Genomic DNA, 15,806 nt, shown 5'->3' with positions numbered 1-15,806 from the left:
CGGTACGTCCTGACTTAAAATCGGAACTCCGGCGCCGCAGGGGTTAATCGGAACGGGATTTCGGCTGAAATCATTCAGCCGGCATCCCGTAACAATGCAGGGGGGGGTCATTTGACCCCCCCGTATCGGCGATCGCAGAAAACCGCAGGTCAATTCAGACCTGCGGTTTTCTGCGTTTCCGGTCCATTCGGGTGTCCTGTGACCCGATGAACCGGAAAAAGACTGCGATCGGTGGCGTAATTATACACCACCTATCGCAGTCCGAGGATTTGGAGAGGCGGTGCTGGCCCTGGTGCTGAATGCCGCTGTCCAGGGTGCTGATTGGTGCAGGGGAGAGAGGCGCGAGATTCAAACTTCCTGCGCTCCTCTCTCCCCTCCTCTTCCTGTCCAGCACCCTGACCGTGCAGCACCGTCCAGAACGAGCTCCTGTGTCCCCCTAATCGGCATCCATCACCCTCCTGCACCCATCGCCACCCAGGTAGGTTAGGGTCAGTGAGGGAGAGGCACCGTTAGGCAGGGAAAGAAGGGAAAAGTAAGTTAGAAAAAAAAAAAAAAAAAGTACTTTTATTCCAAACTTCCAAACTTCCATCTAACCCTAACCCAGACCCCTCCTGCCACTTGCCCCCCCACCCACCCCCCACCAGCCACTTCCCCCCCCCCCCCCACCTGCCTCCCCCCCCCCACCTACCCCCCACCCCCCACTCACCACCACTTTTTTTTTTCTGCGTGCGCTGACTGGCCGGCACTTTTTAGCGTCCGTCCACTGTTAGCGCATCGCCCGCCCCACCACCCCACCGACCGCTGATCAGCGTTGTACCGCTGATCAGCAAGTTTTAACTTTTTTTTTTTCTAACACTTGCCCATTTTTTTGCCTGGACTTTTTAGTACGCGAACACCCGTTGCCCCCACACACACGCACATATAATAAAGTTTGCCACACACGCACACCTACACGCACACACACCCATGGCCCACCGGATGTTCTCGGCCGAGGAGGCATACGCCCAGATTGCCTCCGACTCTGAGAGCCCCAGTGAGGATGAGGATGACCCCACATTCCTTTTGTCATCCGCATCCTCCTCCTCATCATCTGATGACGATGAGCCACCAAGGCGGCGGAGACGCCGCCAGGCGGAGCCAGGGGCCCCACATGCTAGGGATCCTGTGGCCCACCCTAGTACGAGCCGCCCTGGGGTTCGTACTGGTTTCCCGGCCCACCAAATAAGTCCACCGGAGCCCCCTGCCGATGAACTTAGCTGGTGTCCCCCAGTGGACTTTGAGCCTGAGATTCCGGATTTTGCTGGCAATCCTGGAATCCAGATTCCCACAGTGGGGTTTACTGAAATAGACTATTTTAGTTTTTTTTTCAGTAACTCACTGGTGAATTTGATGGTGGAGCAGACGAATCTGTACGCCCAACAGTTCGTCGCTCAAAACCCAGGCTCAGTTTTGGCTAGACCCGGTGGCTGGACGCCGGTCAGTGCAGCCGAAATGAGGACATTTTGGGGCCTCGTGCTGCATATGGGTCTAGTCCAAAAACCCAGTGTCAGGCAATACTGGAGTGGGGACATACTCTACCAGACCCCACTGTACAGTATGGTCATGATACGTCACCGGTTTGAGGCCATCCGGAAATGTCTGCATTATTCCGATAATGCAGCATGTCCCCCCCGAAGTGATCCTGCCTATGACCGGCTGTATAAGATACGGCCGGTCATCGATCACTTTGGGGCCACATTTCAGCAGGCCTACGTACCTGGAAGGGAGGTCGCGGTTGATGAGTCTCTCGTTGCGTTCAAGGGGAGACTCAGTTTCCGCCAATACATTCCCACAAAGCGGGCGAGGTATGGCGTGAAGCTATACAAAATTTGTGAGAGTGCCTCAGGGTACACTTACAAATTTCGTGTGTACGAGGGGCGAGATTCCCGTATTGAACCCCCAGAATGTCCCCCCACTCTGGGTGTTAGCGGGAAACTCGTGTGGGACCTTATGTACCCACTGCTGGATAATGGTTACCACTTGTACGTGGATAACTTTTATACCAGCATTCCCTTGTTCAGGTCCCTTGCCGCCAGATCCACGTTCGCTTGTGGGACCGTGCGGAAAAATCAACGCGGCCTCCCTGCCTACCCCCTCCAGGTACCTATCCCCAGGGGTGAGACCCGTGCCCTTACCAGTGGAAACCTGTTGCTGGTCAGGTATAAGGACAAGAGGGATGTCCTTATGCTGTCCACAATCCACGGTAACGGCACCACCCCTGTCCCTGTGCGAGGTACCGCGGCAACGGTCCTCAAGCCCGATTGTATCGTCGACTACAATCGGTATATGGGAGGAGTTGATCTCTCTGATCAAGTCCTCACGCCATATAACGCCATGCGCAAAACCCGGGCATGGTACAAAAAAGTTGCGGTCTACTTGGTACAGGTTGCCATGTACAACTCTTTTGTACTATCCCGAAGCGCTGGCAGCACAGGGACATTCCTCCAGTTCTATGAGGCAGTCCTCAAAGACCTGATCTTTTCGGACCGGGAAAGAGCAGGCCGGAGTACCTCGGGAATTGGAGGCGCCCGGATCGTCCCTGGCCAACACTTTCCAGGTGTGGTCCCCCATACTGGAAAGAAGGGACGAACCCAAAAAAAGTGCAGAGTGTGTCACAAGAGGGGGATACGGAAGGACACCACTACTCAATGTGACACTTGCCCCGATCATCCGGGCCTCTGCATTATCAATTGCTTCAGGGAGTATCACACTTCCATGGAGTACTAAATTTTTATAATCCTCAACAGTCCACTAGAGAACATAAAACACTATGGCTCTCAGACTTTGGAGACACGGAAACAATTTTTCTTTCCCCAAAAAATATTAGTTTTAGAGCAGGCATCCTCAAACTGCGGCCCTCCAGATGTTGTAAAACTATAACTCCCAGCATGCCCAGACAACCTACAGCCATCAGCAGGGCATGGTGGGAATTGTAGTTTTACAATATCTGGAGGGCCGCAGTTTTAGGATGCCTGCTTAGTGTCTCCAAAGTCTGAGAGCCATACATATTGGGCATCGTCGCGTGCGTAAAAGTCGTCGCTATAAAAATAACTTTTGACCAAACGCCTCGGATGAACGGTGTTAAAAATATAAAATAAAAACTGTGCCAAAACACCAATTTTTGGGCAAAATTTCAATTTGAATCCATTTTGCCGGTAATAAAGCAAGGGTTAACAGCCAAACAAAACTAAATATTTATTGCCCCGATTCTGTAGTTTGCAGAAACACCCCATATGTGGTCGTAAATGGCTATATAGCCGCACGGCAGGGCATAGAACGAAGGGAACTCCATATGGTTTCTGGAAGGCAGATTTTGATGGACAGTTTTTTTTTTGACACCATGTCCCATTAGAAGCCCCCCCTGATGTAGCCTAGACTAGAAACTCCAAAAAAGTGACCCCATCTAAGAAACTACACCCCTCAAGGTATTCAAAAGTTACTTTACAAACTATGTTAACCCTTTAGGTGTTCCACAAAACCAAATAGTGAATGTAGAAACAATTTTAGAATTACATTTTTTTGTTACATTGCCTCAAAAAAGACTAATATAGAGCAACCAAAAATCAAATTTACCCCAAAAATAGTCCCAAAACAACAACCACCTTATCCCGTAGTTTCCTAGATGGGGTCACTTTTATGGAGTTTCTACTCTAGGGGTGCATCAGGGGGCTTGAAAGGGTACATGGTGTCAATAAACCAGTCCAGCAAAATCTGCCTTCCAAAAATGACGTTCCCCTTCTTCTATGTCCTGCCGTTTAGCCAAATAGTAGTTTACGACCACATATGGGGTGTTTTTGCAAACTACAGAATCAGGGCAACCCATTTTGAGTGTTGTTTGGCAGTTAACCCTTGTTTTACTCCTGGAAAAAATTGATTATATTGGAAAATTTTCCAAAAAATAGAAATTTCAAAATTGTTTCTCCATCTGCCATTAACTCTTGTGGAACACCTAAAGGGTTAACAAAGTTTGTAAACCCAGTTTTGAATACCTTGAGGGGTGTACTTTCTTAGATGGAGTCACTTTTTTGAAATTTCTATTCTAGGGGTGCAACAGGGGGCTTCAAATGGGACATGGTATAAACAAAACCAGTCCTACCAAATCTGCCTTCCAAAACCCATATGGTGTTCCCCTCCTTCTATGTGCTACCGTTCGGCCAAACAGTAGTTTACGACCACATATGGGGTGTTTTTGCAAACTACAGAATCAGGGCAACCCATTTTGAGTGTTGTTTGGCAGTTAACCCTTGTTTTACTCCTGGAAAAAATTGATTATATTGGAAAATTTTCCAAAAAATAGAAATTTCAAAATTGTTTCTCCATCTGCCATTAACTCTTGTGGAACACCTAAAGGGTTAACAAAGTTTGTAAACCCAGTTTTGAATACCTTGAGGGGTGTACTTTCTTAGATGGAGTCACTTTTTTGAAATTTCTATTCTAGGGGTGCAACAGGGGGCTTCAAATGGGACATGGTATAAACAAAACCAGTCCTGCCAAATCTGCCTTCCAAAACCCATATGGTGTTCCCCTCCTTCTATGTGCTACCGTTCGGCCAAACAGTAGTTTACGACCACATATGGGGTGTTTTTGCAAACTACAGAATCAGGGCAACCCATTTTGAGTGTTGTTTGGCAGTTAACCCTTGTTTTACTCCTGGAAAAAATTGATTATATTGGAAAATTTTCCAAAAAATAGAAATTTCAAAATTGTTTCTCCATCTGCCATTAACTCTTGTGGAACACCTAAAGGGTTAACAAAGTTTGTAAACCCAGTTTTGAATACCTTGAGGGGTGTACTTTCTTAGATGGAGTCACTTTTTTGAAATTTCTATTCTAGGGGTGCAACAGGGGGCTTCAAATGGGACATGGTATAAACAAAACCAGTCCTGCCAAATCTGCCTTCCAAAACCCATATGGTGTTCCCCTCCTTCTATGTGCTACCGTTCGGCCAAACAGTAGTTTACGACCACATATGGGGTGTTTTTGCAAACTACAGAATCAGGGCAACCCATTTTGAGTGTTGTTTGGCAGTTAACCCTTGTTTTACTCCTGGAAAAAATTGATTATATTGGAAAATTTTCCAAAAAATAGAAATTTCAAAATTGTTTCTCCATCTGCCATTAACTCTTGTGGAACACCTAAAGGGTTAACAAAGTTTGTAAACCCAGTTTTGAATACCTTGAGGGGTGTACTTTCTTAGATGGAGTCACTTTTTTGAAATTTCTATTCTAGGGGTGCAACAGGGGGCTTCAAATGGGACATGGTATAAACAAAACCAGTCCTGCCAAATCTGCCTTCCAAAACCCATATGGTGTTCCCCTCCTTCTATGTGCTACCGTTCGGCCAAACAGTAGTTTACGACCACATATGGGGTGTTTTTGCAAACTACAGAATCAGGGCAACCCATTTTGAGTGTTGTTTGGCAGTTAACCCTTGTTTTACTCCTGGAAAAAATTGATTATATTGGAAAATTTTCCAAAAAATATAAATTTCAAAATTGTTTCTCCATCTGCCATTAACTCTTGTGGAACACCTAAAGGGTTAACAAAGTTTGAAAAAACAGTTTTGAATACCTTGAGGGGTGTAGTTTCTAGAATGGGGTCATTTTTGGGAGGTTTCTATTATCTAAGCCTCACAATATGACTTCAAACCTGAACTGGTCCATAAAAAGTGGGATTTTGAAGATTTCTGAAAATTTCAAAATTTGCTTCTAAACTTCTAAGCCTTGTAACATCCCCAAAAAATAAAATATCATTCCCAAAACAATTCAAGCATGAAGTAGACATATGGGGAATGTAAAGTCATCACAATTTTTGGGGGTATTACTATGTATTACAGAGGTAGAGAAACTGAAAATTTGAAATTTGCTAATTTTTCAAAATTTACGGTAAAAATTGTATTTTTTTATGCAAAAAAATTAACTTTTTTGACCCAATTTTAGCAGTGTCATGAAGTACAATATGTGACGAAAAAACAATCTCAGAACGGCCTGGGTAAGTCAAAGCGTTTTAAAGTTATGAGCACTTAAAGTGACACTGGTCAGATTTGCAAAAAATGGCCTGGTCCTTAAGGTGAAAATGAGCCTGGTCCTTAAGGTGAAAATGAGCCCGGTCCTTAAGGGGTTAAAAAGAGCTGCCTGCAGACCTGCAATGATAAGGAGGGCGCCCCTTGCTTCTCTTGGGGGCCCCACTCTGCAGGCAGCTCTTTTTAACTTCAGAATTCAGATCAAGTATCTCAGAAATCATAAGTTCTCACTTTCTTTCACTTACTTTTATTTAGAGCACACTAGTCACAGCAGGCAGCAGGCACAGACTGGAGTGGCAGGACTGGAGACTGGAGTGGAGATCAGTTGAGGAGGAGGCAGGAGCACCGAGCAGAGAGAAGAGGACCGGTCCAGTACAGCGCAGGCAGGCACAGGCTGGCAGCAGTAGCAGTGCGAGACTGAGACTGTGACACTCTCACTCAATCTCAGTCAGACACTGCTGAGCTGCTCAGACTAGTTTCCGGCAGTCAGAGAGCGGGAATCTGACTGGCGCCAGTATAGCCGGCGGGACCACTCCCTCCCTAGTCCCTCCACTCCAGGTACACCCCCGGCCCGGCCCCCTCCACCGCCTGAGTCCGCCTCCCTCTGCTGCTTCTCCAACCTGGTGGCTGGCTCTAGTCCCTCCTCCCTCCACTCAGGTACGCCCCCGGTCCGGCCCCCTCCACTGCCTACCTCATCTGTGCTGCTCGCCTGCTCTGACTGCTCCTGACTCCTCCCCAGCCAGGCTCGAGCCGGCCTGGGCCACGGACGGACCGCCCACTAATTGTGCCCGCCCTCGGCCCTCCCCTAGACTGCCCTGCAGCTCACAATAGATGCCGGAACTCAGAAATTACAATTTCCTGCGCTGCGGCCGGGCCTGCGGCACTGGTGCCTGGCTCCGCCTCCGTCCCTCAGGTACGCCCCCGTTCCGGCCCCCTCCACCGCCTACCTCATCTGCTGCTCGTGCGCCCTGCTCCAGTCCAGTTCTCCCCAGCCAGACCCGAGCCGCGGACCGCCCGCGCCCTGCCCACGGCTCGGGCCTGGCTACCTGTGTGTAGTGTGTGTCTAAATAAAAAAAAAATATATATATATATATATATATATATATATAAAAAATAAACAGAAGGCGGCACGGACGGCCCCCCAGTGGCGTAGGGCCCCATAGCCACTGCTATGGTTGCTATTGCGATCCCTACGCCACTGGCTCCCCACCTTGTTGGACTCGCATCCGTGGTACCCGATATCTGTTCTTGCAGATCCCAGGGAAGGCCCTGCGATAGATTTAATGGTTCTAGCCACCATTTTAGGGATTCTACAACCTGAGGGGTGAGAGGGAGCAAAGCATTCAACGGGGACAACGATCCCTGCCATTCCTGCAGAATCTGCCACTGAAGTTTCCTGGAGTGAAACAAAGCCCAATTGACAGCAGGGATTGTGGAGGTCATCCTGCCTAACACCGCCATTCCTTGTCTGATGGTTCTGTTTTTTTGATGCGACTAGAGATTTCACATCCTCCCCTATTTGGGAAATTTTGTTTTGGGGGAGAAAGCAGCATTGATTTACCGAATCCAGGATCAGACCTAGAAAGAGACAATTTCTGGATGGGTTCAGATTAGATTTTTCCCAATTTATCTGCCATCCTAATATCTTTATTATTTCTAGGAGGTGGGAGGATAAAACATTTTTGGATTCTGCTACCACTAAGATATCGCCCAAATATGGTATTGTTAAAATGTCTCTCTCTCTTATGTGGGCCATCAGTTCTGCCATCAGTTTGGTAAAGAGTCTGGAGGCTTAGGAAATTCCGAACAGGAGTGCTCTGTATTGAAAATGATGGATCTGTCCTTCCATGGATAATCGCCACTCTTAGGTATTTCTGGGAATCTGCATGAATTGGAATGTGGTAATATGCATCCTTTATGTCTAAGGTTGACATGACGCAATTTGTGAAAAGATGTTTTACTGCTGATTGTACTGATTCCATCCTGAATTTTTGGTATTTCAGAAAATGGTTTAAGTATTTTAGGTTTATTATCATTCTGAATGACCCGTCTGGCTTGGGTACAAGAAAAAGGGACGAATAAAATCCCTTTCCTTTTTCTGAGTCTGGTACCTGAATCAAGATCTTCTTTAAAAGAGAAATTACCTCTTGTTTTAATGCTATGCTTTTTACAGAATTTTGATCTAGATTTGTCATTCTTATCGTTTCCGGTGGAGGAGAGACAAACTCCAGCCGGAACCAGTCTCTTATAACCCCTAAAATCCCCAGACTTGAGGAGATTTCCCCCCAAGCGTGATGGAAAAGAGAGAGTCTTCCCCCCACGAGACAAAACCATCATTGCTGATTAACTTTAGAACGGGTATTGGACTGGGAGTTAAATAGGAATCCTTTATCTTTTCTACCCCTGTTGTCCTTCCAGTATCTCTGCCTTCTGTCTCTGTTGAAATCTTTTCTGCTTCTGCAAAAAAAATGACGACTTTTAGTAGGTCTGGAGACAGGAAATCCTTTTTTATTATCCAAAAGGTCATCTTAGACTGATCCTGTATCTCCCGGATGATCTGGCATTTAACTTTAAGGCATCAGCAGAAGCATCGGATATGAAGTCGACTGCTTTTAAGATAGTAGGAAACACTTCCAAAAACTGTTCTCTGGGAGTTTTATTTTCAATGTGGGACTCTAAATCCTGTAACCCCAATTTTAAAGGACCTTGCCGTAGACGTAGCGGCGATATTAGGCTTGAACGCCTGAGTAGAGGCCTCCCAAGCATTCTTAAGATATACCTCCGCTCTTCTGTCCATCGGATCTTTTAGGGAACCTAAATCCTCAAAAGGTAAAGCCGATCTTTTGGACATTTTAGCAATTGGGGCATCCAATTTAGGAGGTCTGTCCCAACAGGAGGATTCACCCTCATCAAAGGGGTATTTTCTTTTAACATTCTTAGGAATAACGAATTTTTTGTCAGGTTTCCTCCACTCTTTTTGCATTAGGTATTTTATATTTAAATTTATCGGAAAGACCCTTGATTTTTTATGACCCAGGTCACCGAACATTATCTATTGGACTGTCTTTTGTTCTTTAGACTTGTCCACCTTCATAGTGGCTCCAATGGCCTTAAGTAGGGAATCAGTGTCTTCGTGGGAGAATAAAGGTTTACACATGGACTCTTCATCTGAGGATGGATTAGAACTATCTAGAACCTCTCCCTGTTCTGCCTCTCCCTCTGAAGAATCTGACTCTGTCCCTGCCTGCCGGAAGATGATAAAGGAAGACATTTTTTAAATTCTTTCATAGAATCCGCAATCTCAGACTTTACAATATTTTTGATACTCTGCATTAGCGATGGGGATTCCTCTTCTAACATCTTGTTTACACAGTGTTGGCATAACAACTTTGGTAGGAGGGAGCGAGTTTCTTTCTACACACCGCACACTCTTTCCCACGGGTTTTAGAGACAGCTTTCCTAGGACTCTTTTTGATATTCTAGAATATAATAACAACAAATAAACCCCATTAGAGCACAAAAGATGAAAAAAAAACGAAGTTGGGGATTGACCCCCTTACCCCACCAGGAATAACGGTCTTGCATCATGACTGTCCTGGTCACCAGTGCTCTGACCACCCTCTTCTTCCATGGTAGGAATCCTTAACGGGGCTTAAATACCCCAGGTCTGGTCCCTGCCAATGCCTGCCAGCGGCCTTCCTGAGCGCCGTACTTCCGGAACGCTATGCGTTCCAAATACTGGAGGTTGCACACCAAATCCCGGAAGTTACATCCGCAACTTCCGGTGCGCGCTCTATGCGTGAATATTAATCCCGCTCCGACTCCTGCCTCTGTAAGGACTATGGGAGAGCGCTTGCGGAGAAACAAGATAGGCCCCGGACCTCCCGATCACCGCGAGGAGGATCCGGCGTGACTGCCTCTCCTCTCGGTACGGCTGGGACTGCCAGTGGAGATCAACCCGGCCTGCCCCAGGACCAAGAAGGATTTTTTGAATCCAGTCTTCCAGCAGCTCCTAGTGGAGACTTACGCCGTACCAGGTAACCCCTGTAGTAAGAAAGACTTTCGGGGCCCTGCAGCCTTCGTAGCTCTCCACAAAATGTCGTCCTATCCATAAGACAGGAAACTAAGGGAGCATTCACACGACCGTGTTGGTTTTGCGGTCCGCAAATCACGGATCCGTGTGTTCCGTATGTCTTCAGTTATATTTCCGTCTCCGTTCCGTAAGTCCGTATAATACGGACGTGGTGCTTCCGTGTGTCATCCGTTTTTCACGGTCCGCAAAAAACTGAAATGGGGTTTCCTAGAATGTTTTCAGTCCAGGGGTCCGCAAAAAACGGATGACATACGGATGCATTTCCGTGTGCTATCCGTTTTTGAAGGAGCCAATGACTTTCTATGGGGCCACGGACCGCAATTTGCGGCCAAGTATAGGACATGTTCTAAAATAAAAGCAACGGACACACGGAACGGACAGCACACGGATGAAAATGAAAGGCATTACGCAATTTTTGCTGACCCATAGAAATGAATGGGTCCGTGCATTGTCCACAAGAATTGCGAAACGGACACAGAAGAAAAACACGGCCGTGTGAATGCTCCCTAAGGGTGAGCAACTTCAGGGAGATTTTATCGATAGGCTCGAAAGGGTCAGAAGTGAGAGCAGAGAGGACCAAGTTTAAATCCTAGGGGGTACTCTATTTTTACATACCGGAGATAATTTAGACACTCCTGTTTATAAATCTTTTAATCCAAGGGTGAACTGCTAACTTAAACTTAAATAAGGCGCTTCAGGCTGAAACCTGGACTCTCAAAGTGCTAGGCCTAAATCCTTTCTTTCACCCTTTTTGTAGGAAATATAACACGAGCGGGATGTCGGGCGTCTCTAGAACATCCACAGGCTTTTTGGTGAATCTGAAAAAGGTCCTCCAAATCCTAAGGTAGATCTCGGAAGTGACCCTTTTCCTACTGGCCAAGAGTGTCTACTACTTCCTCAGAGAGACCCCTTCTCTTTAAAATCTCCCTTTCAATAAGCAGGCAGTCAGGTGCAGATTTCTCACCTCTGGGTGAAAAACTGGACCCTGAGATAGAAGCTCCTGGGATTCTGGAAGTACCCAAGGTGTTGCTATTGACATTTTGCGGAGCCAGGGAAACCAAACCCTTCTCAGCCAAAAGGGAGCCATCACTATTACTGTGGCCTCCTCCTCTCTGATCTTTTTAAGGACCCTGCTTCCAAGACGGGCCAAAGCATCCACCGCTCTTGGATGCTCCTCCGGAGAAAGAGAAAAAGAAAAGAAGACCTCTACTTTTCTGTTTGACCTGGTGGCAAAGAGATCTATGTCTGGGGTACCCCACAAAGCTGCTACTTGGTTGAAAATCCCTTGATCTAGGGACCATTCTCCCTGGTATAGACTATGACGACTGAGGTAGTCCGCTTTCATATTGTCTGAACCTTTTAGGTGAACTGCAGAAAGAGATAATAGAGAAGTTTCTGCTAGGTTGAAAATCTGATAAGTTAGAGACATTAGGCCCTGAGCTCTTGTCCCTGTTGTCCGAATAAATTTTACATTTCTGCCCCTGATGATTGGAAGACTCTGTATCAAGGCTATCCTGATCGCGTCCAAGTCCCTGAAATTGTGCGACTGGGAAAGAGAACTGCTGTCTCAATTGCCCTTCAACAGCATGGACTCCACATCGGCTCCCCAACCGGAGGGGCTCGCATCCGTAGTTAAGGGGAGAACCGCCTCCCTGGTCCAAGGAACTCCCCTCTGTAAGCTCTTTAAATCCATCCACCAGTCTAAGGAATCTAGGGTCTGGGAGGATAGAGACATATCCATGTCCAGAGAAGGGAGACTCTTGTCCCAGTGCTGCAGGATCTGTAGCTGAAGAGACCTTGAATGATATTGGGCCCATTCCACTCCTGGAATAGCGGATGTCATGAGACCCAGTACAGACATGGCCTCTCTTATGGTGAGTGATGTAGACGAATGAAGAAGCTGAACTCTTGACCTGATCAGTAAGGCTTTCTGCAGTGGTAGTAGGCATTTCTGGGAAGTGGAGTTCAGAATCATTCCCAGCAAACTGCATCTCTGGCTTGGGTATAGACTGTGTTTTTCTAGGTTTATTTCCCAACCCAGCCTCTCTAGAACCTCCCTCAACCAGGCAATCTGACCCAGGAGAACCTGATCTGACCGGGCCACCAGTAGAAAATCATCCAGGTATGGTATAATGATGTTCTGCTCCCTGACGTGGGCCATCATCTCTGAAATAGTCTTTGTAAAGACCCTCGGAGCCTGAGAGAGCCCGAATGATAATGCTGGGAACTGAAGATGTAGAAATTTCTTCTCTAACTGGACCGCTACCCTTAGAAACCTCTGGTGGCTGGGATGAATGGGGACATGATAGACCTGAGAGATGCATACTATTGTGGCCATGAAGCAGCCCGGGAAAAGATTGTTCACTACCGATCTGATGGACTCTATACAAAAGCTCTCGTACTGCAAAATATGGTTCAAACACTTCAAGTTTATTATGGTCCGAAACGAGCTATTTGTTTTTTTTTTACCAGAAAAAGAGTCGAATAAAATCACTCTTTCCATTCCTGCTCTGGGACACTTACTAGCACTTTTTTCTCTATTAGGGAACAAACTTCTGAAACTTTGGCAGAATGTTTTACAGGATCTGACCGGAAATCTGTAACTACAAATTTTCCCTCTGGAACTTTAGTTTTAGGCCCTCCCCTATTACAGACTTTATCCAGGGGCTGTTGGAGATCTTCTGCCATTGGTGTACAGACGACCCCCAACGGGAGCCCTGGCATCATTGGGACTGCTTTTTTAACCCCTTAAGGACATAGGACGTACCGGTACGCCCTATTTCCCGAGTCCTTAAGGACCAAGGACGTACCGGTACGTCCTGACTTAAAATCTGTATTCCGGCGCCCCAGGGGTTAATCGGAACGGGATTTCGGCTGAAATCATTCAGCCGGCATCCCGTAACAATGCAGGGGGGGGTCATTTGACCCCCCCGTATCGGCGATCGCAGCAAACCGCAAGTCAATTCAGACCTGCGGTTTGCTGCGCTTTTTGCAGTTTCTGATCCCCGCGGGCCCTGACCGCGGGGATCAGAAACTTTAGAGTGGCTAAAATCTATATTTTTCACCCCCCCCTGCACGATTTTATGCCGGCGGGTGGTGCGGGGGGGGTGTCGCAGGCGGTGGGGGCGTTGCGGGAGGCGGGCGGTGCGGCAGGCGGGATCGCGATCCCCTGCCCGCCTCCCCATGAACGATCGTTGGCTTCTAGTGGGTTATACCAGGGTGCCAGCACATTGCTGGCACCCTGGTATAAACAGCTGACATCTGTGCAGATGTCAGCCGTTTAACCCTTTCCATACCGCGGTCCGTACGGACCGCTGTATGGAAAAAGTTAACTGTCATCGGTCAGGGAGCTCCCTCCCTCTCCATCGGGGGGCTGCTGTGCCTTTGCAGCCCCCCAATGGAGAGGGAGAGAGCCCCCCGACAGCCCCCAGAGAGCCCCCCTCAGCTCGTGCTTACCCTTCCCCGTCTGCGAAGTTCTGAGCAGACGGGGAAGGTTCCCATGGCAACAGGACGCCTGCTCAGGCGTCCTGCTGTCCATGGTGCTGAACAGATCTGTGCTAAAAGCATAGATCTGTTCAGTGTAAGTAAAATATAGTACAGAACAATATATATTGTACTGTACTGTATTATACAGACATCAGACCCACTGGATCTTCAAGAACCAAGTGGGTCTGGGTCACAAAAATGTAAAAAAAAGTGAAAAAAGTTAAGATAAAAAAAAAAACATTTATCACTGAATAAAAATTAAAAAAATAAAATACACTACACATATTAGGTATCGCCGCGTCCGTAACGACCTGATCTATAAAACGGTCATGTTACTTTCTCCGCACGGTGAACGCCATAAAAATAAAAAAATAAAAACTATGAGAAAATTAAAATTTTGCCCACCTTACTTCCCAAAAAAGGTAATAAAAGTGATAAAAAAAGTTGCATGTACGCCAAAATAGTACCAATCAAACCGTCATCTCATCCCGCAAAAAATGAGACCCTACCCAAGATAATCGCCCAAAAACTGAAAAAACTATGGCTCTTAGACTATGGAAACACTAAAACATGATTTTTTTTTGTTTCAAAAATGAAATCATTGTGTAAAACTTACATAAATAAAAAAAAAGTATACATATTAGGTATCGCCGCATCCGTATCGACCGGCTCTATAAAAATATCACATGACCTAACCCCTCAGGTGACCACCGTAAAAAAATAAAAACAAAAACGGTGTAAAAAAAGCCATTATTTGCCATCTTACGTCACAAAAAGTGTAATAGCGAGCGATCAAAAAGTCATATGCACCCCAAAATAGTGCCAATCAAACCGTCATCTCATCCCGCAAAAAATGAGACCCTACTCAAGATAATCGCCCAAAAACTGAAAAAACTATGGCTCTTAGACTATGGAGACACAAACATTTTTTTGGTTTTAAAAATGAAGATATTGTATAAAACTTACATAAATAAAAAAAATAGTATACATATTAGGTATCGCTGCGTCCGTGACAACCTGCTCTATAAAATTACCACATGATAAAACCTGTCAGATGAATGTTGTAAATAACAAAAAAAAAAAAAACGTGCCAAAAAAACTATTTCTTGTTACCTTGCTGCACAAAAAGTGTAATATAGAGCAACCAAAAATCATATGTACCCTAAACTAGTACCAACAAAAATGCCACCCTATCCCATAGTTTCTAAAATGGAGTCACTTTTTTGGAGTTTCTACTCTAGGGGTGCATCAGGGGGGCTTCAAATGGGACATGGTGTAAAAAAAAAAAAACAGTCCAGCAAAATCTGCCTTCCAAAAACCGTATGGCATTCCTTTCCTTCTGCGCCCTACCGTGTGCCCGTACAGCGGTTTACGACCACATATGGGGTGTTTCTGTAAACTACAGAATAAGGGCCATAAATAATGAGTTTTGTTTGGCTGTTAACCCTTGCTTTGTAACTGGAAAAAAAATATTAAAATGGAAAATCTGCCAAAAATGTAAAATTTTGAAATTGTGTCTCTATTTTCCATTAAATCTTGTGCAACACCTAAAGGGTTAACGATGTATGTAAAATCAGTTTTGAATACCTTGAGGGGTGTAGTTTCTTAGATGGGGTCACTTTTAGGGAGTTTCTCCTCTAGGGGTGCATCAGGGGGCTTCAAATGGGACATGGTGTCAAAAAAACAGTCCATAAAAACCAGCCTTCCAAAAACCATACGGCGCACCTTTCACTCTACGCCCCGCTGTGTGGCCGTACAGTAGTTTACGGCCACATATTGGGTGTTTCTGTAAACGGCAGAGTCAGGGCAATAAAGATACAATCTTGTTTGGCTGTTAACCCTTGCTTTGTTAGTGGAAAAAATGGGTTAAAATTAAAAATTAGACAAAAAAATGAAATTCTCAAATTTCCTCCCCATTTGCCAATAACTCTTGTGCAACACCTAAAGGGTTAACAATGTATGCAAAATCAGTTTTGAATACCTTGAGGGGTGTAGTTTCTTAGATGGGGTCATTTTTGGGTGGTTTCTATTATGTAAGCCTCGCAAAGTGACTTCAGACCTGAACTGGTCCCTAAAAATTGAGTTTTTGTAAATTTCTGAAAAATTTCAAGATTTGCTTCTAAACTTCTAAGCCTTGTAACATCCCCAAAAAATAAAATATCATTCCC

This window comes from Bufo bufo, chromosome 7 (assembly GCF_905171765.1).
Source record: "Bufo bufo chromosome 7, aBufBuf1.1, whole genome shotgun sequence".
NCBI lineage: Eukaryota > Metazoa > Chordata > Amphibia > Anura > Bufonidae > Bufo > Bufo bufo.
Note: the sequence above shows the minus strand (reverse complement) of the source record.